At 42.5% G+C, this 26,685-nt stretch overlaps 1 long non-coding RNA gene across 3 annotated transcripts; it reads left to right on the top strand.

Annotated features, from left to right (window-relative positions):
* The first annotated feature begins 2,867 nt into the window (after window positions 1–2,867).
* On the top strand, window positions 2,868–26,546 carry LOC134485046 (uncharacterized). Of its 3 annotated transcripts, XR_010062930.1 has the most exons (3): window positions 2,868–13,112; window positions 15,007–15,129; window positions 25,367–26,546. It is a non-coding gene; the product is annotated as an uncharacterized LOC134485046 (long non-coding RNA). The 3 variants fall into 3 exon arrangements; XR_010062931.1 differs by lacking the exon at window positions 25,367–26,546 and having other exon boundaries at window positions 2,868–12,390; window positions 15,007–17,764; XR_010062929.1 differs by lacking the exon at window positions 25,367–26,546 and having other exon boundaries at window positions 15,007–17,764.
* Window positions 26,547–26,685: the final 139 nt, after the last annotated feature.

Raw genomic sequence — 26,685 nt, 5'->3', positions numbered from 1 at the left:
TGATCTGAGAGTGTTAGGACATCCTGCTCCTAAGGGCATTGTTACTGTTTCCATGCATTACTGTGAAAACATCAGCAGGCTCCTGCTTTCTTACCCCCCTGAACACAATGCTGCCTTTTCTAGGAGTGGATCCAACATATCTCAGAACCTCCTCAGGAACTATGTGTTTCCCAAGGATTACCTGCACTTGCTTACATACCCCTATTCTGTGTCCTGAAAACTTTTCAAAGCCCATTCATCTGAGACTGGTGAGTTCAGGACAGTAGTCCCAAGTGTCTTGTCCTACGCTGACAGTTCATTCTCATGAGGCATCACTTACCCTTGACAGAGGATTTTTCCAAGGGGCATTGGATGTGCAGGAGAATTGTGTGTGCTGACTCCTGTCAGATCAGCACAGGATACCATAAAGGCCCCATTTGCTCTTGATTTTGGAACTCATGGTCTTGGCACTGACTTGTTGTTATTTAGGTCCCTGTCAGTCCCTAATTGAATTTTAGCATGGGAACCCAGGGCAGTTGTCTTCAAAGATATTCCTAGTATGGGCCACATCTTCACCTTGCCAGACATAAAGCACAACAAAACACCAGGCAGGCAGAGAACCCTCAGGGGCTGGAACTGGAATGTTCAAACACTCTGGCTTGACCTTGGCCAGCACAGATTCAGAGAACATCTTCTATGTAGGAAGATCTCCTTCCCTCTCTCAGAGTTTAGGACATCTAGAGTTAGGCTAAGGTGCTGGCACAATGTGAGCAGAGGCAGCACTCTGGGCTTGTTCAGTGTCAAAGCCTCCCTGCCACCCCTGTATTACAGTCACAACAGCCCATCTCATGAGAATTCTAGGGCTGCTGATATCCTGGATGAATAATCCATGTGCTGCTGCTAGTTTCTTTGCTTCCACATGGACAACTGAGAGAAGGGATTGATTAAGTGTAGGTGAGGAAGCCCTGCAAATATCTACTTGGTGTTACCAAAGACAATGGGTTCTGACTGGCAAGATCTTTGAATTAGATTTTGAAAAATGCCACCTAGGAACAGTTAGTAGGTACTCTCAGGAAGGTGCAGCGTGGTGGGCACTATGGGACAGGATCCCTGAGGCTGCTGCAGAGGGACAGGGTCGTTGGGGCAGGTAAAACTGAGTAGGAAACGTGAGCCAGGAACAACCGGGCAGGGACCCTGGTTCAGTTACAACAGAGCAGGAATCCTGGGGGAGATGCAAGGGGGCATGAGTCCTGGGGAAGGGATCTTGTAGTTGTGGCCCTGTGGCATGTGCAACTGGCAGGGACCCTGGGGCAGGTGCACTGTGACGTGCACCCAGGCTGGAATGTTCAGACAGGTGTGTGTTTGCTTCATGCAGCTGCTGTCTGAAGTAGAGAACACTGGCATCTGCCCCAGAGGGGATTTTGGGAACTCCTTCCAAGAATCCCTTAGCTCCTAACTGAGAAGCTATACATTCCACAGATGGACCTTTATTGAGATGAGCAGATTCTAAGGGAGATGCCTTGAATGAACAGCCAAAGAAAGCAGAAATGAAGAACAAGCAATTGCAGCAGACATGTTCAGTGTGTTTTCAACCTGAAAAGTAGGACTGGAAGAAACTGATTAAGTCAAATCACTTCTCTGTCTGTCCATCCATCCACCCACCTATCCACCCATCCATCCATCCATCCATCCATCCATCCATCCATCCATCCATCCATCCATCCATCCATCCATCCATCCATCCATTTCCCTGAGGGAAGTCAGCTTTTATTTCTGAGAAGGTCAAAACAGCGCTCCCTTGTGGTGACAATGAGGATTGCAGGCAGTGAGATAAGTGGATATTTATTTATTTATTTATTTATTTATTTATTTATTTATTTATTTATTTATTTATTTCATGATCTGCGATAGACTGCCACTTGTGGCCAGTCCCCATCTGCATCAGCTGTACCATAAACCCAGTCTCAGTGTGACACAGAAAAAGCCTAATTGGAAAGTATGTCCTCTCTCTAAGCGACACTGTATAATAACATACTCTGGACTGCAGGTCAGTCAAGGCCTGTGTTTAGGAGACTTGTAGACATTGAATGTCTGTGAGTCTGGACTTAGACTCTGTGGAGGGCTCAGGTCACCTGACTGTCCTGAAGCTTTCCACTGTGATTTATTTCCCTCCTACAGAGCCAGACACCTGAGCAACTGCATTTCCTGGTTATCCCCTAATCCTCTTACACTGTGTAGAGTGTTCAATCTCAGGGAGGGCCTGGGAATCTGAGAGACACCACTGAGCCCCCTGGGCCTGGCTGACTCAACTTGAGGCTACTCTGTGTGTCTTCATTTTGCTCACCATCCAGAGACCTCAAAAGGCAGCAGTGAGCTTGCTGAGAGGCAAGGAGCCCCCATATTGGCCCAAAAGCAACTGTCCTCTTTTACAGGTTCATCCACAGAGCATGTAATTTTGATTGATGCAACATCGGGAAGAATGAATGACATCATCTCCCAAGGGCAAGTGCTGTGCGAGTGGACACTGAGGAGCTGCAGGGATCAGACCCCCTTTCCAGCCTCTCTTGTTCTTCCTTGTGATGGTTCCTGCAGATCTGAAAGATCCAGGCAGTACATGACATGGGTTTGAATATAATCTCATTACACTTTATTCCCTGCTCTGAATCTAAGACCAGGTAATTCCTACGTTTGTATGTTTATTCATTTATTCATTTGATATATGTGTGTGTGTGTGTGTATGTGTGTGTGTGTGTGTGTGTGTGTGTGTGTGTGTGTGTCTGTATACATATATACAATGTCGCTGTCTTTAGAAATACCAGAGAGGGCATCAAATCTCATCAGAGATATTTGTGAGCCACAATGTGGTTGCAGGCATTTAAACTCAGGACTTCTGGAAGAGCAATCAGTTCTCTTAACACTGAGCAATCTTTCCAATTTCCAGTCTAACTTTCTTAATTCCAGTACTGTATTCTTTATTTAGGTTACATCCTGATCCCAGCCACTCTCCCTCCTCCTTTCCCAGTGCCACCTTACAAATCCTTCTCATCATAATGCTCTCCCTTCTCTTTGTAGAAGGGCAGACTCCCTAGGTACCACCCTGCCCTGGGGCATCTACTCCCAACAGTATGAGGCACCCCCTGTCCCACAGATTTACAATCAGGCTGCCCAGGTATGGGGAAGGGTTCCCATGGCAGGCAAGAGAGACTGAGACAGTCCTGGATCTAGTTGTCAGATGACCCACATGGAGACCAACTGCAGATAGCTACACCTGGCCCTGGGGTTGGTTGCACAGGCTCTAGCATACTCCATGGTCCAAGGTATCTGACTATAGGGGACTTCTTGTAGTGTTTTTAACCCCTCTAGTCTGCTCACCACTCTCCCCCACTCTTCCACAAGACTTCCCAAGCTCCATCTGAGGACTGACTGTGGCCTTCAGCTGCTGAGTGAAGCCTCTCCAGAGACAGGTGTGCTACTTTTCTGTCTGCAAGTAAATCAGAGTAACGTAAGTACTGTCAGAGGTTGTCTCTGTCACATGAGATGGATCTCACTTTGGGGCAGTCATTGATTGGTTGGTCCCTCAATATCTGCTTTACCTTTATCTCTGCACACTAATTGGCAAAACAGATTTTGAGTTGAAGGTGTTGTGAGTGCATTGATGTCCTCTTCCTCTTCTAGAAGTTCTTTCTTGCTACAGGAGGTGGCCATTTCCATCTTCTGCTCCAGTAGGAATCTAAGCTAGAGTCACCCCCATAGACTCCCCCATCCTCTCCCTTACCAGGCATCCAGCAAGTCACCAGAGATCCCTGGACACTCCTGCCCAGACAATTTGTAATCTCACTCCTAGCCCTCTTCCAAACCCCTCTCCCTAGACCTGACCAGCATTTCCATCTCCTTTCCTGCCTCTTCTCTTACCCTGTTCCATCATTTCATCCTTCTTAGACTATTTTGTTTCTCCTTCTTGTGAGATCCACATCTCCTCACTCAGGCCCTCCTTCTTCCTTCATGCCTATCAACCTGTTATCCTGCACTTTATGGTTAATGTCCACTTATATGACATACATTTTTCTGTGGTTCTGGGTTACCTCACTCAGGATAACATTCTCAAGTTCATCCATTTGCCTACAAAATTCATAATGTATTTATTCTTAATAGCTGACGAGTATTCCATTGTGTAGATATACAATATTTCCTGTATCCATTCTTCAGTAGGGGGACATACAGGTTGTTTTCAGTTCTTGGACATTACAGATAAAACCACTATTAACATAGTTCATCAAGCGTCCTTGTGGGATGGTGGGTCACCATTTGATTATATGTCCCAGGGTTGTTTTGCTAAGTCCAGATGAAAACTGATTCCCAGTTTTCTGAGAAACTGCCAATATGATTTCGAAAATGGATGTACAAGTTTTCAATCCAAGCAGCAATGGAGGAGTGTTCCCACTATTCCACATCCTCATCAGTATGTGCTGGATGTCACTTTAGATTTTTATTTTATCCATACTGATGCACATAAGTTGGAATCCCAGGGTGCTTTTGATTTGGATATACCTGATGACCAAGGATGGTGACCAGTTCTTTAAGGGGCTCTTGGCCATTCAAAGTTCTGCTGATGAATTTATCTCTGCACCACATTATTAGGTTAGGATATTTGGTCTCTTGTAGTTTCAATTGTTATTTATGTAATTTTAATATTAGCCTTTTGTGCACTATAGGGTTGGTGAAGATCCTCTTCCAACCTGTATGCAGACATTTCTATTAAGTGTTTTGTTTTACTTACAGAAGCTTTTCAGTTTCATCAAGTTTCATTTATTAATTGTTGATCTCAATATCTGAGCGCCATTGGTGTTCTGCTCAGGAAGTTGTCTCCTGTACCAATGTGCTCAAGCCTATTTCTCACTTTTTCTTGTATCAGATTTGATGTATAAAGTTTTATTTTGAGGTCTTTGATCCACTTGGACATGTGTTTTGCACAGGTTTATAGATAAGGCTCATTGCATTCTTCCCTATGCCTATATCCAATTAAACCAGCACCACCTGTTCAAGATGCTTTCTTATTTTTTGTCATATGATTTTGCCCACTTTATTGACAATAAGCATCCATACTTGTGTGGGTTTATTTCAGGGTCTTGGATTTCATTTTATTGATCAGCCTGCCTGTTCCTATACCAATACTGTAGTTTTATTGCTATAGTTCTGTAGGACAGCAGTAAATGAGAGATGGTGATTCCTCCCGAAATTCTGTTATTGTTCGGGAATGTTTTAGCTATCCTGGGTTTATTAAATCTTTCACTTGAAGTTGAGAATTTCACGTTAAGGTCTGTAAAGACTTGTTTTGGTATTTTAATGGGTATTGCATTCACTTTCTGATATCTTTCAAATGCTATTTTCAGAGATTTAAAATTTTTGTCATACAGATCTTTCACTTTCTTAGAGTTACACTAAGACATTTATATTATTTGTTGCTATTGTAAAGAGCAATGTTTCCCTAATTTATTTGTCAGCCCCTTCATTGTTTGTTTAAAAGAATGGTACTGATTTTTTTTAGTTAATGTTGTATCCACCCACTTTACTGAAGGTATTTATCAAATGTAGGAGTTCTGTGATAGAATTTTTGGGGGCTCTTGTACATACTATGATATCATCACAAATGCCAATATGATATCTTCTTCCCTTCCAATGCATATCTCGTTTTTCACATTTAGTTGTCTTATTCCTCTAGCCTGAACTTCAAGAACTATATTGAAATGTTAGGGGGAGGGTGGCCAGCCATGCCCTGCCCCAGAGTTTATGGGAATTATTTTAAGTTTCTCTCTATTTAGTTTGACGTTGGCTAGTGGACTGCTGTATATTACTTTGTGTTCATGTATTCTTCTGTATCCTTCTCTCTCTGTAAGGTTCACATGATGGACTGTCACGTTTTGCCAAAGGCCTTTTCAGAATCTACTGAGATGATAATGAGATTTTTTTAAATTAATCAATTTATTCATTTAATTTCAAATGATATCCCCCTTCCTTGTTGCCCCTCCGCAATCACCCATTCCATCCTCCCCATGCCCCTCAGCTTGGCGTCTATGAGGGAGCTCCTCCACTCTCTCCCCTACTCCCGCCTGACCACTCTAACATCCCCCTATGCTGGCACATCAAACCTCCACAGGACCAGGGGCCTCCTCTCCCATTGATGTCAGTGAAAGCCATGTATCTGGAGCCATGGTTCCCTCCATGTGTATTCTTTAGTTTTTGCTTTGTTCTTCGGAGCTCTGGGTGTCCAGTAAACTGATAATGTTTTTCTTATGGGGCTGAATTCCCTCAGGTCCTTCAGTCCTTCACCTAGCTCTTCCAGTGGGGTCCCCAGGCACAGTCTGATTGTTGGCTGTATCTACAGCTGTATGGGTCAAGTGCTGGTACAACCTCTCAGGGAATAGCAATAGCAGGTTTCTGTCAGTAAGCACATCTTGACATCAGTAACAGTGTCTCAGTTTGGTATCTGCTCATGGGATGGAATCCTAGGTGGAATAGTTTCTGTATGGCCTTTCCTTTAGTGTCTGTTACATTTTTATTGCTGTCTGTACTTTGGACTTGAACATATCTACGTAAAAATTTTGAGATGATTCTGTGGCCCCATCGCCGATTTGGGGCTGTGTCTATCTAGTGGAGGTGTCTATACAGGTTGTAGGTCCCCCTTGTTGCATACTTCAGATAAAGTTAACCATTTCCATCCTGGGGGACTCTCACTTCCCTAACATCTGGGACATTGTAGTGGCTACACCCTGTTCATCATTCCCCACTTCTACATACTTTTAATCAATTTCCTGAAACTCTAATTCTCTCATGTCTTTTCTATCACCTGATCCTGTCCTCCCCACAACCCTGCATATTTATTTATCTTCCCCTTCTCTCTTGCTCCCAGGTCCCTGCCTTTCTCTACCTCCTGTGATTATTTTGTTCCCTGTACTGTGTGGGAATGAACATCCACACTTTGGTCTTCCTTCTTCTTAAGCTCCATATGGTTTGTGAGCTTTATTGTGGCATATTGAGCTTTTGGGGGTAATAATAACTTATCAGTTTGTACACAGCTTGTGTGTTCTTTTGTGTCTGGGTTACCTCTCTCAAGTTGATAGATTCTAGATCTATTAATTTCCCTGAAATTTTGTGAAGTCATTGTTTATAATAACTTGGTATACTCTAATGTGCAAATGCATCTCAATTTCTATATCCATTCTTCCATTGAGGTACATGTGTCTTAGTTACAACGTGTGGATATTATAAATAAGATTTATATAAACATAAGGGAGCATGGGGACTTGTTATATGTTGGAGCATCTTTGAGGATTTATGTCTAGTAGTGTTATAGCTAGTTGTTCATGTAGAACTATTTTTAATTTTCCGAGGAAGCACTGCATTGATTTCTAAAGTGATTTTACCAGCTTGTAGTTCTACCAGCAGTAGAGGAGTGTTGCTCTTTCTCCACATCTTTGCCAGCATCTCCTGTCGCCTGTGGTTTTGATCTTAGTCATTGGTGTGCTGTGGATTGTGAGGGTCATTTTGACTTACACATCCCTGATGAGGAAGGATGTTGAACACTTTTTAAGTGCCTCTCATCCTTTCAAGGCTCCTTAGTTGAGAATTCTTTGTTTAGCTCTGTACACCATTTGAAAAATATTGTTTTTGGATTTTTGGAGACTAACTTCTGAATTTTTGTCTATTTTTTATATTAGCTCTCTATCAAATGTAGGATCAATAGAGACCTTTTTCCAATCTCAGGATTGCCATTTTCTCCTAATGACTAAGACCTTTGCCTTACAGATACTTTTCAATTTTATGAGGTCCCATTTGTCGAATGGTGATTTTAGAACATAAGCCATTGGCATTCTAATCAAGAAATTTCCCCTGTGCCAATGTGTTTGAGTCTCTTCCCCATGGTATATTCAGCGTATCTGGTTTTGTATGGAGGTTCTTCATCAACTTGGAATTGAACATTGTACAAGGAGTGGAGAATAGGTAAATTTGCACTCTTTTCATGCTCACCGACAGTTCAACCAACACCTTTGGTTGAAAATGCTGTTTTGTTATGCTGGATGGATTTGGCTTCTTTGTCACAGATTAATTGCCCATCTGTGTGTAGGGTTATTTTCTGGGTTGTACATTGTATTACCTTGATCTACCTTCCTGTCCCTGTATAAATAACTGCGTTTTTTAAAATTATTTCTCTGTAGTACAGGTTGAAGTCAGGCATGCTGATTCTCCCAGATTTCTTTTATGGTTGAGAATATTTTCCCTATCCTGTGTTTTCTGTCATTCTAGATGAATTTGAGAATTGCTCTAATTCTATGATGAATTGAGTTGGAATTTTGATGGGGATTGCATTGAATCTATAGACTGCCTTTGGTAAGATGGCCATTTTACTATGTTTATCCTGCTGATCCAAGAGCATGGGAGATCTTTCCATCTTCTGCGGTCTTCTCCAATTTCTTTCATCAGAGACTTGTCCCTGTTGTACAGATCTTTCACTTGCTTGGTTAGAGTCACGCTGACGTATTTTATAGTATATCTGTCTAATGTGAAGGGTGCTGTTTCCCTAATTTTTCTCAGCCCATTATTTCTTTGAGTAGGGGAATACTGCTGATTTGGTAGAGTGAATTTTCTATCCAGCTACTTTGCTTAAGTTGTTTATCAGCTGGAGGAGTTCTGGTACAGTTTTTTCTGGTCACATGTTTATACTATCATTTCATCCACAAATAGTGATATCTTAACTTCCTCCTTCCCAATTTCTATCCCTTTGCTCTCTTTTTGTTATCTAATTGCTCTGTCTATAAATTCTCGTAATATATTGTATAGATAGGGGCAGAGTGGGCAGGCTTGCCTTGTTCCTGATATTATTGGGATTGCTTCAAGTTTCTCTACATTTTGTTTGGTATTGGCTGTTAGTTGTATATGGTTACATATTTACGTAAGTATAAATGTGTATGAACAAATATATATATAAACATATATATATATATATATTCAGTTTATATGTCCTCTGCCCTTGTAACACTGAATTACAGTAATCAGGGTTGTTCTGGTTCTCAATATTATATGGGGGAAAGTTTGTGGAAATGGTGTACTTTTAAACTACCCCCATAGTTAAGCTTGTTTACATGGCAAAAACATTTAAATTCTGATGCTTAATGAAATTGAGCACCCTTGGTTTGTTATTTTCTTTCTTCCTTATAAGTGTGGGTATGTTGTACCACCATATACATCTGTGTATATAGGTGCGTGTGGAGGCTTGCCCTGATGTTGACAGAAATTATCCTCTAATTACTCTCCCTTGCTCAATGAAAGAGAGTCTCTCAATGGCTAAGCTGGCTGCCTGTTCTTCCTAGCATTTATGTAATCTTCAGTTGATCACTGAGCCATCAGTACTGCACATATTTATTTTTGAAAGTCACAGTCAAGAGTTTATTTTGCCCCTTTTCTGCATGGAATTCTTTATTGGTTTATTACTCTTTTGATATATTTTAAGTTGTACTCATACCTTTTTGGCAAGGTTGGTTATAGGGTTATGCCACAAATCCTGCCCTTTTCTTTGAACTGACATGTAGTTGATGAGCAAAGATTGGATTTTAAAGTTCTGCTCAGACCGTAGAGTAGGTATAGTTTGTTTCAGCCACAATACATAAAATAACTGAAATAATGTGCAAAAATGAACAGCTCCCACTGAAACATTAAAATTTAGATGAAAATTTAGTTAGACTAGTTAGTTGTATTTTTATGCATAATCTTTTGTGTTCTCCTCTTGTCCAGCCAAGATGCACACTTATCTGGCAGTTCTGGAGATCATGAAAACCTGATGTTTAAAGAGCGTCCACACAACTTCTCAAAAAGTCATGATATGTCTGACAAAGTGGAAGCTTCTCGTAAAGTAACAGAGCTTGAGAATGAACTGAACACTAAGTGAGAAGAGAGAGGTCACCTGTACTCAAGCAGGTCTCACCTTGGCAGTCGATTTGTGGGGTGGGCCTGAAGAGGAAGGAACAAATGTCCTTCTAAGTGATGTTTAATTTCTTTTTCTGAAATGGTTGCAATTGAGAGATGTTCCACATCCAAGAAATTTTGTCTTACTTTACCAAGAAAAATCCTGCCTAGTTCTTAGAGATCTGACAAAGGTGAAGTTACCCGTTCTTGTTAGCATTGGCACTCTTGGACCCAGAAGGCAGAATGAAGGGCTTTAAAGATGACAGGGTGTTTCCTCTACCCTACCTTTTCCATTGTCATTCCAAGGGCAGTAGGCCTAGACATTATCTTTTTGTTCTTTCTAAAACCTCCATTTTCCTACCAGACAGTGATCGCCGAAAATTTCAGAGCACTACTGTGTCTCTGGAATGCTGATTCTCCCAGAATTTCTTTTATTGTTGAGAATATTTTCCCTATCCTGTGTTTTTTGTCATTCTAGATGAATTTGAGAATTGCTCTTGTCTGCAGGAGACAGGCCTCTCAGCCTAGGGCATTCCTGTGTCATTGGGGACCCTGTATGCAGGAGACAGGTCTCTTAGGGCAGGTGAAATGTTGCCTGTACGTTCTTTAATTTGCATGAGTTGGCTGCAAGGAGTTGTTAATGTAAGGCGCACAACACATCATTCATCTAAAATGTGAGCCTCCTGATCCAATGTAAATGTTTGAGATTGAATATCTAATTCATAATTTAATTTCCAAAATTCTAGAGAAAGGTTTCAGATTTGATGCTAGGGATTTTATTTTTATCAATTCAAATCACCAGAATACTAATCATTAGTGGAAAGCAAAGGTGACAGTTCTATTAGAGTTAACTAATACTTCAGTGGTTCCAAAGGCTGTAGAGCTCTCAGAGCATTATACAGCATTCTTGCAAGCAGGAGCAAAGACGTCCGAGATAAATGGGAGCTCATGGGTGGCTGTCAAACACAGCTATCTCAGAAGTTGTAAATTTAGTAAAGAGATTTATAAACTCTGTCAGGAAAGGAAGAAGCGTGTTGCTGTGCCCCCTGTGACTTAAGTGCTATAAGAACACTTGTGTCAGTTGAGTCTGCATCTCTTTCTCAGCGTAACAGATTTATTTAATTTTAATTCCTGAATTTTGCATCCTCACTCATCAGTTGAGCTATGGGAGAAAGGCCTGTTTGCTTATTTTGTGTGAAAGGTGACTTTATGATTTCAACACATTTTCTTTTTCAGAATCTCTAATATGGTTTCAGAAGAACTTTCTGTTCCATAGAAATCTGTGCATCAGGGAAATAATCACAATTTTAAATAAAACGGAAGCATTTGAAACCCAAAAATTCTTTTTAATAAGAGCTGTACGATCAATTGTTGAAATACAACCATTAGTATTTTTTACGTTTATCAAGTTTCCTACTTGAAAGCATGTCTTTGTTTTTTCCTCTGTAAGAGAATAGAATGTCCCAGAGAGCTGATGAAGGATTTGCACACTTGTCTTGCCCAGGAAGTGCATTCTCCTTGTGTCTGCAGCACATAGGGAGCCTTTGATAGCATAAAAAGAAGCCTTTGATACCTCCCAAAGAAGAGCAGGTACCTGCTGTCCCTAGTGCATGGGAAGACAGATGCACTCAAGAACCTGCAAGCATCTGAAAACACTGCATGTGTGTTTGTGAGACCTGTAGTGAAGTAGACTTGGCCATCCCTGGACAGTGAGGTCAGATGTGAATAAGTGTTGCAAGAGCACATTGAATAGCATACACTACTGTTGGGAAATGTTTTCCTAAGGCCTGGACTCCCCAAGCTACACACTGATAAGCCCATTGCCTTAAAGGTCTTCTGGTCATTCACGTTTCAAATGTAAGTGGCTGCTCAGTACTGATGGAAGGAAGGTATGTTTTATTATCATGGCACAGGATACACTGATCCGTTCCAACAGGCTGAAGGGTCAGTGGGATGTTGTGTCCCCTCACCCTCATGACTACTGTGCTTTAGCACGGGGAGCAGGACAGTGTCCAAATCTCAGGGTTTGGGTGAAATGTAATGATGGAGTTGGGAAGTTGCTGGTCAAAGGATGTAAAGTTCAGATGAACAGGGAATGACTTTGAGTACTGTTACCTGTAGCCTATGACACTCAGCAGTGTCCTATAAATAATGCAAAGGAACTTTAAGAAAGGGGAAGCATGTTTGAGGGTTTAAAAAGCTTGTGGGGAACTTTTTTGGAAGAACAGAACTTATATGTTGGATTTAGTGTTTGTATTTCTATATTTTAATTTATTTTTTTTAATCTGTAGAGACATCCCTTAGAAACTTGATTTGGTGCTGACCCAGGACCATGTCTTCTTGTGCTCCCTGTCCTGTGTGGGATTTGTGGCTCAGGCCTACTGTGGCCCCTGGTCTCTGTACCACTTCATTTTCTGCCAAATCCTACATGAGTCTTCCTTTGCCCATTCCCAGGTAATAAAGTGATTTCAGAAACAGTTATACTCATGAATTTATTATACAATTAAGCAGAATAGGGTGGTTGATTGACTTGGCAGAAGAAATTTTCATCTCCTAAAGTGTCAGGTGATTGTGTTTGTATAAGAATTTTTTTCAACCTGTTCACTCACAGCGCTGGGAGGTAAGTGCCAGTCTTGAGATTGCCTAAACGCTTTAAACAGTATGTAGATAGTACTGCCCCTACTCGCCCTGTGATCCCAGGCAGTCACATACAGAACAGGATGGGGGATCAGGAGACATCAGCAGACCACAGGTGTGGATAAATGTTAAAGTGTGAGAAATGAACACAGAACCTGCGGGGCCTGATTGAAGGACCCTATAAGACATTGTCTGTGTGGTAGACTCTCCTGAGATGGTAGAGTGGAAGGGGAAGGGCCTCCTCCATTACAAGTCTCAGGGCGCAGGATCGCCAGTGGGCTGGGAAAGTGATGCCTCTAGGTGAGATGGGTATTCAATGCCACAGTAAATTGATTTGTATTTTACAAGCACTGTAAATGCGAAGGATATTGAAAGGTAGCCTGGAAAACTTCAGTGTATGGGCATAGAGCTCATGCGCACGCATGAGGGGCCAATGAACAATACCCGGCCCTCCTCTCTCGGACTTAGCCACGCCCTTCATTAGATCCTGAGGGGATTTTTCAGAACAGAGGTTATGGCAGTTTCACCATCCAATTCCAGTGAGTATGAGGGGAGCCCATGGAGTTTGAAACCACTCCTTTCTGCTCTCAGGGATGTGGGGAAAATAAGAGAATTTGGGTTGGCTTAGTAGCACTATTTTGTGAGTCTTAGCTTGAGTTCCCTCGGGATGGAGACCAACTGCTTCTTTTCCGAATCTTAGGGAAGTTGACCCGTTTTCTCCCAACTGTCCTTATGGCTCCTTCCTCCATCTCCCGCTTGGGGCTTCTCTGGACTCTCATTTGCTGCATCAGCACATGAAGTTTCCCTGACTTGGCACCTCCTTATGCTGAACATCAGCAGACTCCATACTGAGCAGGATTTGGGAGTACAGCTGTTAATACCAATAATTATGTAACCGTACTCGTTGCCCTCTTAGAGAACACCGCAGAAAAATAGATTGATAAAAGTGAACAAAAATATAAACATCATGTGTGGTAATGGCTCCCAAGCAGAGAATCTGAACCTTACAGCAGCCCCACCTAAGATTTATGAACAGGAAACCGGGAAGGGGAATGACATTTGAAGTGTAAGTAAAGAAATGTATCTAATAAAAAATTGAAAAACAAAAACAGACAAATAAACAAAGAAGTCTATGTTGTGAACATAATCAGAAAGATGATCTGATCTGCCTCTTTTGTTTGTGTGTGTGTGTGTGTGTTTTACCTTGACTTCCGTAGTCAATGGAATTCAGATAACTGTAGGAATGCATTTTATGGTTTAGAGGCACTGATAGGATCATTCCTTTACTTATGCTCCCCCTACTAGTTTTCTTACACATATCTCATCAAGATTTAAGCTGTTATGCATCCATAAATCTTAATGCTTACTAAATCATTTTAACTTTCCTATTCTTTTCATCTTCTTAATATTCCTGGTACCTAAATAATACAATCCTGTAAAAGGTGATTCAAATTTAGCTGGTAGACTGATACGCCTCTTAAAACACATGACTTAGGAAACAAGCTAACCTACATTATGGCTGATTGGTGCATGGGAAAACAGATTAATTCTAAATTAAATATATTAGACTATTTAAAATAGTCCTGCTTTAATATTTGTAATCATATCAAACTTTAAATATAGGATTATAAAGCCTGTGATTTGACTGTACTATACTGCATTCTCCATATAGATTTCTACATAAATTACTGAAAATTTCTTGGCAAAAACTTATTATGTGAGCACCTTTAAAACTAATACCACTGGGGCTTTTCCATTTAATGGGGATATGAACCGTATGTTTAAATACAGGTAAAAGTAGATTTACACTTAGCAGCCAACTAAGTAACCTGGATGTAGTCACTTATATTCAATTGAGTAGTTGCTTGTAGAAGGGAGCACAAACTGCAGATCAGGTATTTCAAGGAGCTCTCTTGGTATAAACTTAGCCCTAGCTAATTTGGCCATAGGGAATTCATGGTCCTTCTGATACTTGATCAGTCCAAGCCAAACTTCCTACACAAAAGGTCAGGATGCAGTTCCTCCTGTCTCTATGTCTTTTTTTTATTAACTTGAGTATTTCTTATTTACATTTCGATTGTTATTCCCTTTCCCGGTTTCCAAGCCAACATCCCCCCAAGCCCTCCCACTCCCCTTATCTATGGGTGTTCCCCTCCCCATCCTCCACCATTACCACCCTCCCCACAACAATCACATTCACTGGGGGGTTTAGTCTTGGCAGGACCAAGGGCTTCCCTTTCCACTGGTGCTCTTACTAGGCTATTCATTGCTACCTATGAGGTTGGAGCCCAGGGTCAGTCCATGTATAGTCTTTGGGAATTGGCTTAGTCCCTGGAAGCTCTGGTTGCTTGGCATTGTTGTTCATATGGGGTCTCGAGCCCCTTCGAGCTCTTTTAGTCCTTTCTCTGATCTTATCTGCCTCTTAAAATTCAGTTTTTAGCAGGTGTGCTTCCTGGCCAAAGGAGTCAGATGAGTGCATGAGCAGCCCCTTCGAGGACAAGGCTTGGATTCCCAGGAGCAGACAAGGAACTCTGTGGGCATACTCCAAGGAAACTGGTGAGAACCACAGCCAGCATTTTGGATCTTTGCAAATTTGCCTAAGTGTACATTGAAAGAAGAAACCTCTATTCTGGCAACTAGTGCTACATTCCTTAAGGAGAGCACAGCTCTGCCTGCTTCAAGCTCAAGCTTAGCTATCGGGAAGCTTCCCCCTGGGACTGGACCTTGGCACCTAACTCAGGACCACTTTACCTCACCTTGAGAGATAGACTTCCATCCACCCCAAGATAGACAAGACTTCCATCCACCCCACGACAGAGCTGGGGTTAGAGCAGCGACTTTCAGGCTCTGGAGCACACCAAGAATGCACACTCTAGTGTTTGTGGGCTGCAGGCAGAACTGAGCAGAGGTTTCTGTTGGCTTCCGTTTGGAGGACTGGGGTCCAAGAGTTGGCTCCAGTTCTCCTCCGTTTGTAGGTAGCTGGTTCCTCTTGGTGCCCTGTGGTCTCTCTCTGCACCCTTCAAGTGTCTGTGACTTTAGGGTCCCTTTCATAAAGACAGCAATGTCATTACAAGAGAGCCCACCTTTCAGGTTTCCTTGAATGGATCACGTGGAAGGCATTGTCACCTACTAAGTGTCAGGGACTTCATCCTTCACCATATTAATTGGGTTACAACTTGTCCAAGTGAAGGTAGTGAAGAGAGACTCATAGGGTCAGAGCAAACCTGACAGAACTATCTCACCATGCCCCATTCTAATTGGACCAGACTTTGTAAATGTGTCCCAGGTCTTTCTGGCACTGCTGTCCATCATTGTTCTCACAGTATAGCTCTGTCATTTACGGGGGAAAACTGAACAAAAGGCATCTCATCAGAAAGGAAGAACAAGGCAGTAGACTTGTAGATGGAATCCTGTTATAAATGGCAGAGACCCTAAGGAATCTGCTAAAGTTTAGCACTGAACAGTGAATTATACAAGACCAATGAATATAAGCTCTGTCAGCAGAAATAAAGCATTTCTATATCCTAGCAGTAAACAAAACAAAATAGGGGAAAATTTTTATGTCGTACACCAACTTTTATAAAAACCAAAAATATTTTGTAAATAATTTGGCCAAACACACACTAAACTTTTAACTATAGCTTCTATTTTTGTTTGAAATCTAGGAAGTAATTAAATTTCATCAAAATATTGCAGAATAACTCATAATCAACTGAATACATTTAGAAATCAACAGTATATAACTTGTAGGTTTTCATTACTCAGTATATAACTCAGAGGTTTTCAAACTCATATCGTAGGTTCTCTTTACCAATCCGAGTTTAGAAGTGCAGATAATGCTGTCTCCATGTAGTCACACATACTCTGTGAGAAGATTTAGAGAGTTAATTCTCTAACAGGAGGGTCTGCATCCCAATCTGGAGACAGAATTCCCTTCAAGAGGGTCTGAATCTCCTGCAGGTATGAGTAGCCCCCTCAGAGGAAGGACTGAATCTCCTGCAGGAGAGAATGACAAAAATGAGAGGATCCATAGGAGGAGGGACTTAATTTATTCTCTGATGGGACTGGAGCACCAGCAGGAATTTGACTCTGTAGTCTGCTAGATTATTTTCAGTATGATGTTCTGAGTTCCCTGAATCCACAGCTGGAGCACTGAGCCACCACCAGGAACACTGCACCTGGACCAGTTGTCAAAGGGAATTAAATACGAATTTCACTTCTTTGGCTATTAAAATCCCACCATGCTCTAGCTTCCTTCCAATATCCACCCTTCATTGACCACCATCTCAGCTTCTCAATAAATCCTTCCTCTCCTTGATTTTCCAAGACTACCTACGTCTTATGAGCACCTACACACACACACACACACACACACACACACACACACACACACACACACACACACTCACACACCTGGCTTTGAAGGGATGAGATTTTGATTTTTAAGGCTGAAATGTTTCTATGACTTTCTCTGTCAACCCTGCTACCCTGCTTCCCAGGTACTTTCCACGGCACCTTACTGACCGAAAGATAAAAGAGTCTCGAGTATCAAGCTTGCATCCCTGGTAGTCCTCAGGTCTGGAGCTGATGGGCTCAGAGCCATGGGGTGTGTGTGGGTAGCCGGCCAGGCCTTGCTGAGGCTGACTTGTCTTGTCTCTGCAGTATGTGAAGGAGTCTTCACAACCTGACTGTTGACTTTCTCCTTGCTGAGACTGTTTCTACCATTTCTTGTTCTCTGTTCATTAATGGTGTTTCAGTGTGGGCAGGTAAATGCTGTTTTGAATCATTTTTTTTTTGGATCCTGGCTGCTGGTTAAAGAAAAAAAGGTAGTTGAATTGGAAACAGAAAATGCTGTTCTGTCCCTGAGATTGGCATAGGTAATCTCTGTCCTGTAGACTGATTGACTGATGAGACACATGTGAGTGTTTGCTTTGCATGGGCTACTGCAGTTGCAAAAGATTAAAAGAACGGTAGCTATCCTTTGATGGTTGGTCCCCTCCAGTGTGGTGCACATTTAATGAGTCATCCACTAGTGGAACATATATTAATCCTAAATTTTTCATCCTCGTGCTCAGAAGTATTTAAGGAATAATCCATTAATGATACATCCAACAGTTGGGTCTGGACAACTTTGTTGTACTGTTTATGCATGATGAATTCATCCAAATTAATTTTAACCAATCTATAGATATAGTAGTCACCTCCAACACCCAAAGACTTGGTCTAAATACGTGCAAACTCAGGTGATGAGATATGGTTTCTCAGACACCCCCACAGCATGCCACAGTGCAGGGTGCATGCTGAACAGTTCAGGTTCAGACGTTTCCAGTTTGGCTGGGTGTTCAGTGTGCCCTTCACCTTCTCACAGGCTCTTCTGACACTCTTCTTACACAACCTCCACTGACACTCCAGTTGTTTATTTTCCTTGGATTTTTGTTTTGAAGTGTAGTGCTCTTTTTTCAGGGTCCCAGTTCTTGACGGCATTGGATCCCCTGCAGATAAACAGTCTGCCTTGTCTTAAATTGGTACGTGTGTGTGTGTGTGTGTGTGTGTGTGTGTGTGTGTGTGCGCGCGTGCGTGTGTGTAGTCACATATTTCGTGATCCTACCCATAGCTGACCCACTCAGAACACATTCAGGATTTGGGAACAAGAAATAAAAATAAAGGAGTAAAATGCTGGGTGCAAGGCAGTTGGGAGCAGAGCATCAGGAGGAAGAGTCCAGAGTCCCGGGAGGCAGGGTGTGAAAGTACAGCAGCAGCTTAAAGGGGCTGCCAGTTCTTAGGGTGTGGGGATCAGGTGTGTTAGGAGCACAGGGAGAAGTTGAATGTGATGAGCTTTCAAGTTTAACTACTGTCTGATCTCTGCAGTGCCATCCCTGGAAAAGTGATATAAGTAGTCCCTCGTGCCCTGGTCAAATCACAGACACTTTCACTGTCAGATCCCAGTGTGTTGGGGACCCCTACCCTGGGAAGTCCTCAGGGGTGTAAGGAGCATGCACTGGTTTCCTTTGTGGTGTACTCACCATGAGTGAGGAAATATTTGTCTGCACCTCTTCTGGAAGCAGAGAGAGTAAACATGGGTGACACTCCTGATAGCCTGTCTGTATAAAGTTTTGGCTTCAGTGGTGTTAGCTCTCTGGCTCAAAGATCTAATCTAACAAGTCCTAATATTGCACCGACCAGGGAAATATGAAAGCAATTAACTGAAATACATACTCTGCTATTCTGAATTTGAAACAGGCTTCAACCTGACACTCTTCCTCCTTACCCTCCCCAGACTTCTTACTTTTGTCTACATACATTCCTAGTGGCGTCTCTGAGGACCCAATTCTGACTTGTGACTGGGCCTGGGTCATGCTCATGGGTTGGGGAAGTAACAGATGACTATACTGGGGCCCCTGTATCCATGTAACAAATGAAGTTCCACAGCTCATGATTATAACTCTGGATACAGAACCCATTGCAAGAGAACCTCAGCTGAAATCACGGAACTCACGAGGGACTAAAGACCATTGACTTACAACATGATGTTCATCTTTCTAAACCCCTCAACATTTCACCAAATAACCGGTTATCTAGAGTACACCAGCACACACTGAGAAGTATAGAGAGAAAGAATTTCATGTCTATGTTCCTCTGCCCATGAGAAAGAAGTTTCAGGACAGTAAACAGGTTTTGAGGGTAAGTTTCTCTTTTATAAACACCATTCTCTCTCTCTCTCTCTCTCTCTCTCTCTCTCTCTCTCTCTCTCTCTCTCATCAGTTTTAAATTATTTATTTTTATTTCACATGCATTTGTGTTTTACCTGCATGTGCATCTGTGTGTGGCTGTCAGATATCTTAGGAATTTTGCTCTGAGGGGGCAATTCCAGTTAAAACAGTCAGAACAAAGAGGAAATGCAACATCAACAGTAGCAATCAGGACCCTCTCCCTAGTACCCTGTGGATATACCTGCCCTTGGGGCTCCAGTCTTCTTTGTGAATGCATGCCATGCATGCACTGAACTACAGCTTTGATGCTGGTGTCCTATGGCTACAACGGTACCTGCATCTTGCCTTGTCTAAAGAATACCTGCATCCAGCCCTGTCTCCAGGCAAGCATGCTGAGGAAGAAATATTAGCCACATGTAAACAACATGGGATTTGTAAGTACACAAAGAATATGATTTCCTATGAAATCTGCATTATAAAAGGAGGGTAGCGTGAAGGAGAGAGATGCTATAGACTAGGACTCCAGTTACACAGTGGTTTCCATATGGATTTGTCAGACATGACTAGCAAGGGTGTTGGGAACCTGTATAGAGTTGGACAAACACAAATGCTTTTCTGTAATGGGATCCAAGAGGAAAACAGGATCAGATGAAAGCTCCTAATCCAAAGATGACCTCTCTTCAGTGAGAAGGCCAGAGTTATGTGTGGCTTCCATCTCAAGATCTCCGGTGGAATGTGTGAGTCAGGTGTCCTTTTGCCTGCTGTTCTCCAGTGCTTTTAACAAGAAGGCTTCCTCCTTCAAATTGGCAAGCTTGAGGGTGGCGAGCTCTGTCCCTGCTGTGGTTGGATTATGGTCATCCAACAAGTGTGTAGATGAGTATATGTGCACTGTGTGTATTATGTAGTGCCCACAAAATCCAAAGAGGGTAAGATATTCTAGATCTTGAGTTGCACATGCCTGTGAGCTGACTTGGAAGTGTTGAAAATAAGTGAAGGTCCTCTGCAAAGGCAGCCAGTACTCTGAAATCCTGAGCTTTCTCTCTAGTTCCGGCTCTGTAGGTTTTCTCGTGTCCTGTTGATTACTGTCTGCTTCACTAGCCTGTTCCACAGGAATCAGTCTTATGATTGTGTAGCATCACAACACCAAAAATACTTTAATCTCTGACTGGATGCCCTGACTGATTTTTACACAGGATAAAAGTCAGCTACATTTGTGTTTGATTATTAACAGTGCCTCTGGAACTAAACTCAGATCATCAGCTATTCCTTTCACCTCTGAACCATCTCAAAACTCACACTGTATATTCTGATCTGTCCTCAGTGTACCATGTATTGCTATAATCACCAGCATTTTTAAAGCAAGAAAAAGGAGGTTTATAAAATCTTCAGATTTTAAAATTTACATTCACACATAGCTTGTGCTACACATCATTAATCCCACCTTTCAGGAGAGAGAAGGTCTCCTTACTGTCCAAACCACCCTTGTGTACAGGGTGAATTTTAGGACAGCTTCAGATTGTGGTGACACTCTGTCTCAAATTAAGCACACAACAGCAACAACCCAACCACACTCACACAGAAACACATGCATGGAACACACACACACACACACACACACACACACACACACACACACGCACGCACGCACACACACGCACACACACACATCACTTTCCAGCATTCAGTGGAACTGTATTTTAACCTCACCTACCTCAGTCCTTCCAGTCTGTAGGCTTCTCTTAAAGCCTTAGGAATTGGCAACTGACATCAGGCCAGTTTCTTCTTGCTGGTGGGGAAATTGGGTTGTGTTGATTTCTTATTCTGTACTCCCTTAGCTGACCTCCCCAGGCCCTGGGAAGATTCCATTCACCTCCTTCAGAGTACTTTAGTGTTTTAAAGTCATACTCAACAAAGTAAGAAACCATTTGGTTTGATTGCAGCATTTAGGATTGTGTTGAGTATGTACCAGCAGAATGTACACTGTTTATGAAGTAGGTCTGTGAGTAAGGGCTAGGTGTAATTTTATCTGCTGAGTGAGTGAGTGTTTGCTCCATATCGTTACCCATTTTGGCTTCTGTCGTATATTTATTCCTATAGACTAAAGGGTTTGAGTTTGTGTTGGCTTCTTCTGTGATTTCAGTATCTAGCACCTCTGGACTTATCCTATAAGTATTACCAGATTAACAGCGCTGTTGATTTTCCATGGAGATGCTTGTTTACATTTTTACTTAATCCACATCTCATGTTCAAGAGAAGGGAGAGCAGCTCACTGGCTTTGCAGCAACACACATTGACCCAGGGTGAAGGTTCTCTCTGTTACTGATTCGAATTCCTGAATCACCATGACATTTTGGATGAGCTATCCTCCACTGTCTCTGTCATTTGAGTACTCCTTTGCCAGTTGTTGACCCTGTTTGGGAAGATTCAGGAGGTGTGCCCTTGCTGGAGAAAGAATGCCAGTGGGGCTGGGCTTTGAGGTTTTAGTGCTCTGCACCACTCCCTGTGCACTCTCTGCTTTGTACTTGTGATTCCAGATGTGAGTCCTCTGCTTCCTGCTCCTTCCACTGTGCCCTGTAGTCATGGAACTTAACCTATGGTAACAGGTGGTCTGTGAAATAGGATCACTAATCGCCTACATGTTTTATAGTTTGCTGTGCTCATGGCATTTCTGTCACAGAAATACAAAGGTAACTAATGCAGAAGGTGATGTAATAGAGCGGATTCTTGCTGTGTGATACCAGACCATGCCACTTTGTGCTTGTTACTTGTTTTGGAAAATATGCAAGAATTCAGAACTTTGAACTAGAAGTGGCCCAGTGCTCTAAGAAGAGTTTAATGGGGTATACTGGCAGGAGCTTGGGAGTCAGGAGTGCCAAGACCTATCCAGAATGTGGAAGCCCAGGACAAGGGGATTCAGAAGGCAATAATATTTGTAACTGGTCTGGGATAATTAGTATGATGCTTTTACAAAAATGTGGCTTCCTTCTGCCCACATCATAAAAACCTACCTGAGGCTAAATTAAAAAGTAATAAACAAATTTCTTCAATGAAAATTTGAAGAGAGCCCAGTATGGCCTCTGTTATACTGAGGTTATAGGACTTCAATGAAAAAGAGCAAATGGGGCAAATAGAAATGCAAAATGTATAGTTTACAGAGAAAAAGACACTGGGAAGTTTAATATTATAGCCAATGCCTAGGACAGAAGAGAGCCTGCAATTACTTAGGAGATTAGAACTTTAATAAGAGGCCATGTCCCCTCAGGTGATGACATCACTCAATTAACCTCGTAATCTGTGGTAGAAAGTGACTTACTTAGGGTTTTCCTGCTATTAACAGACACCATGAGCAATGCAAATCTTATAAGAAGAACACTGCTTTGGGTTTGGCTTACAATTTCAGCAGTTTGGTTCAGTATCATCAAGGTGGGAACATGCAGCATCTAGGCAGACATGGTACAGGAGGAGCTGGGTGTTCTACATCATCATCTGAAGGCCGCTACTAGAAATCTGATTTTCATGCAGCTAGGACAAAAACATAAGGGTCACATCAACAGTGACACACTTCCTCAATCAAGGCTACACCTATGCAATGAGGGCTCATCTGCAAATAGTCCCACTCCCTGGGCTGAGCTTATTCAAATCAACACAGGAATATTAGGCATTTTCAGTTCCTGAAATCACCTGTGATCAGAAGCTGCTGCTACTGTGGGTCATAGGGCCCAGGGCTTTCCAGAATTCAGGCATCTTCTCATGTACTCTCATCAGTCACTGGGAGTAAGGAAGCTCAGCAAAGGACTGCTGTGTGGGCTGAGACAGCTGAGAAAGTGTGCTTGGGAAGGTGTGTCAATCTTCATTTCCACATGGAGATAGCATGGGGGTTACCTGACCTTACCTGAGCAGTTTCCATGTTTGGTACCCCTGGACCATATTCATTGTCAGGTAGGAAAGTGTTATTTGGCACCCAATGTCATGTTGTGCTTATCATGTACCCAAAGTTGATAGATGACTTAAGAATGTAGGCTTGAAAGGTATCCAGTTTCTAATCTGGGAAGGAGACCAGCAGGCCTGAGAGGAACAGGCCTCATGTGCAGAGGGATGTACCATCTGTACATGGTTGGGAGAAGCTCAGAGAAGGTTAGTCAAAGCTGTCTATCCAGTAGAGGTTAGTTAACTGTGAAACTATCACTAACAGTAAAGGAAACTTTGAACTCTGAGGAAGAGAAGGTTTGTTGCCATTGTTTGTGGACCATGCTTCAGAGGTGATGAGACACAGAGAAACTGTGTCTTGGGTTCATGCCACGAAGCTTGCTAGCTGAGCACTTCACATCTTAAGTTGTGTATGCCGTCAGGTCCCTTACACAAAGGTGATCTAGTGACAGTGTCTTGCTTTATTTGTAGCAATCACATGAATTTAAATTTCCTACTTGTTCTTGTTCTTAAAAACTCACTGATTAGTTTTAGCTGAGATTCCTGGGACACTTTTCTCTCACATGCTGTAAGTTTGAAAGATTTGGTGATTAACATAAATAACTATTCATAGGTGAACACAGGGCCAACACTGACCTCACCTTGCTATCTGGAACTGTTATTCCTGAGCCAAGGGTCTCAAGGGTCTCTGCCTCAGAAAGAAATGTGTAAAAGTGATCTCATAATCTATTCACATTCCTTGTGTCATCCAGAATATCTGCTAGAATGAGAGGATCCTTCCCTTCTCAGGACAATGTAGAAAATGATTCCCCAGGAGGAAAGAAAGGGCCACTACCCGCCTCTGTGGGGCAGTCCCTGGTGTTCACTGTAATGTCACCCAACAGTCCCACCTTGAATCTCCTGTTCCACTTAAGCATGGATCCTCCCTTTTATTCTGGGAGATAAACAGGAATCTCCAGCTGGGAACAGTGGTCCAAACATGAGGTTAAGTGAAGGCAGTTAGAATGGGGTATATACATTAAGGGTCTCTGATTGAATGATTCTGAACTTAATGTACTTCCTACTAGAGTCATCTGTAACTGATATGTAAGCTTTGTATTAAAATGTACCTTTACGTCCAAGATTTCATGGTAGGTCAATGCCCTACACTCTCTTAAAGATAATTTAAGAACTGCATGAAGAAGAGAAAATACTGATCAGAAAATGTTCCTCGATGTACAAGACTGGTTTACTTGTGCAAGTCTCTGTGCTCAACTCAAAGAGCACACAATATGCATTAGAAAGTAGATGATAAGAACTCTCTCTCTCTCTCTCTCTCTCTCTCTCTGTCTCTCTCTCTCTACCTCACTTTTGATCTATCACTCTCTCATGGGTGTGTGTGTCTCTGTGTGTGTGTGCATGTGTTTGTGAATCTGTGTCTGTGTGTCTGTCTGTCTGTCTGTCTCTCTCTTTCCTGTGTGTATGTGTGTGTGTGTGTGTGTGTGTGTGTGAGAAGGTGAGCTGAGGGTCTGCATGCCGAGTTGGAACAAGGATCCCATGTTGATTGACTCCCACCTTGACAAGTATCATGTTGTTGGGATGACCAGCATGTGACTATTGGGACAAGATAGAAGTGTTTACAAAGCCAACAGTTTTGACCGATTTATGCAAATTAGGGCAGATTTGAGAGTACACTTAAGAGTTTTAAACTTTGTTTGAAAAAACAAAAAACAGTGATCTTGGAATAGTTTCTTTGGAGTATACCGCCAAAGGCCAAATTTTATCTGATTGTTGGTGAGCACCTGTAGGTTTTTGTGTTCCTCATGTAGTATCCCTTAGGTTTGGGTCAGACAATGTAAACCTTATCATTTCCACTGTTTTTAACATCTCAAATGATGTCCCACGTTCTAGGTGCCAATCCACAAATGCCCACTCCTACATCTTCTCCCTCCACCCTCCATTGTGCCACTATGATGCTGCTCCTCAACTCACCCAACTTTTCGAAACCCACCACTCCAGCCTCCTCCTACGTTCGAGCATCACATCTCCACAGGACCAAGGGCCTTCCATCCCATTGGTTTCAAATAATGCCATCCTCTGATATATATTGGTTGGTGGTCTATTTTCTGGAAGCTCTGGGTCATCAGCCAGCATATATTGTTCTTCCTCTATTGCAGGACCTCCTCTGTCACAGGACATCCACTGTTTAAGCACCACCACTACCTCAGGAAGTCCACTGTCTGTGTGTCAACTCCACTGTTACAGGACCACAAGTGTCTCAGCACTTCAACTATCACAGCACTTCTACTGTTCAGGAGCTCAAGAGTCTCAGCATCTCAAGTGTCACAGGACCTCCTTTGTCCAAGAACTGGACTGTCCAAGCAACACTACTATTGCAGGACTTCCACTGTAGGAGCACTACAACTGTCTCAGGACACCCACTGTCCTATAACCTCCACTATCCCAGGAATTCCACTGTTGTAGCACCACCCGTAGCAACTAAAGTGTTTCAGGACATCAACTGAAGCAAGATCTCCCATGATTCTGCAACTTCACTGCCACAGGATCTCTACAGTGACAGGAATACCCCTGTATCAGCAATTCCAATTTTGCAGGACCTCCACTGTAGCAGAACCTTCAATTGTGCAGCAGCTCCCCTGTAGGTAGATTGACCTCCACGATCTCAGTGCCTCCACTTTCAAAGGACCTTCACTGTCACAGAACCGGCGCTATTTCAGTGCCTCCACTGTCACAGGACCTACCTCTTCACAGGATCTGCACTGTTGCAGCAACTGTAATTTCAATTTTTCAAAGTCATTGCTGGTTATTAGATTTGAGGCTGAATGAAATGTGATGCTACTTTGACAGCATAAGAATTTGTTCTATAGCTCTTGTGATAAATGCCGTGTGTGCTAGGACCAGTAACCTATGGAAGACTTCATGAGCTCATACCACTCTCCACCTCACTTTGTGGAAGCTGGTGTTTTTAGAGTGTGATAAACTTCAGGTGAATGGATTCATTCAGCTGCACCACGCTCTATAGTGTGCTACACAGCAGTCATATTGAGTCCTTGCTGGGAAGAGAAGAAATCCAGAAGAGGGAGAAGGCTTGGGTTGGGGGAAGAATCATAAAATACTTAGAGGATATAAGAAGGTAAGAATTGTGGGGAACTGGAAAACAGAGCCAGAGGAAGAATGAGCACAGAGCAAACTGGGAAGGACAAAGTACAAAGGCACGTGGGTTTTGCCATCTGCGTGTTCTCTGGACAATCTCCCTTGGCCTCATTTCTGGGAGAAAACTCTTCCTCCACCCCCTTGTAATGTTTCATTCTTGAAGGAAAGCAGCAACACAACTTCATCAGTGAATTTCGCCATTGTAATTGGTTCATCCTTTAATGCCTCTGGGAAATCCCTAGCTGGGGAATGTCCTGCTCTCTGCTGAGAGACAGCAGGAAAGTAGGTTGTCCTCTGTTTTCTCGTTGCTACAGCTCTTCTA

The sequence above is a fragment of the Rattus norvegicus genome, chromosome 1, assembly GCF_036323735.1.
Source record: "Rattus norvegicus strain BN/NHsdMcwi chromosome 1, GRCr8, whole genome shotgun sequence".
NCBI lineage: Eukaryota > Metazoa > Chordata > Mammalia > Rodentia > Muridae > Rattus > Rattus norvegicus.
The sequence above is the reverse complement of the archived record's forward strand: the minus strand, read 5'-3'. Positions and strand labels throughout refer to the sequence as shown.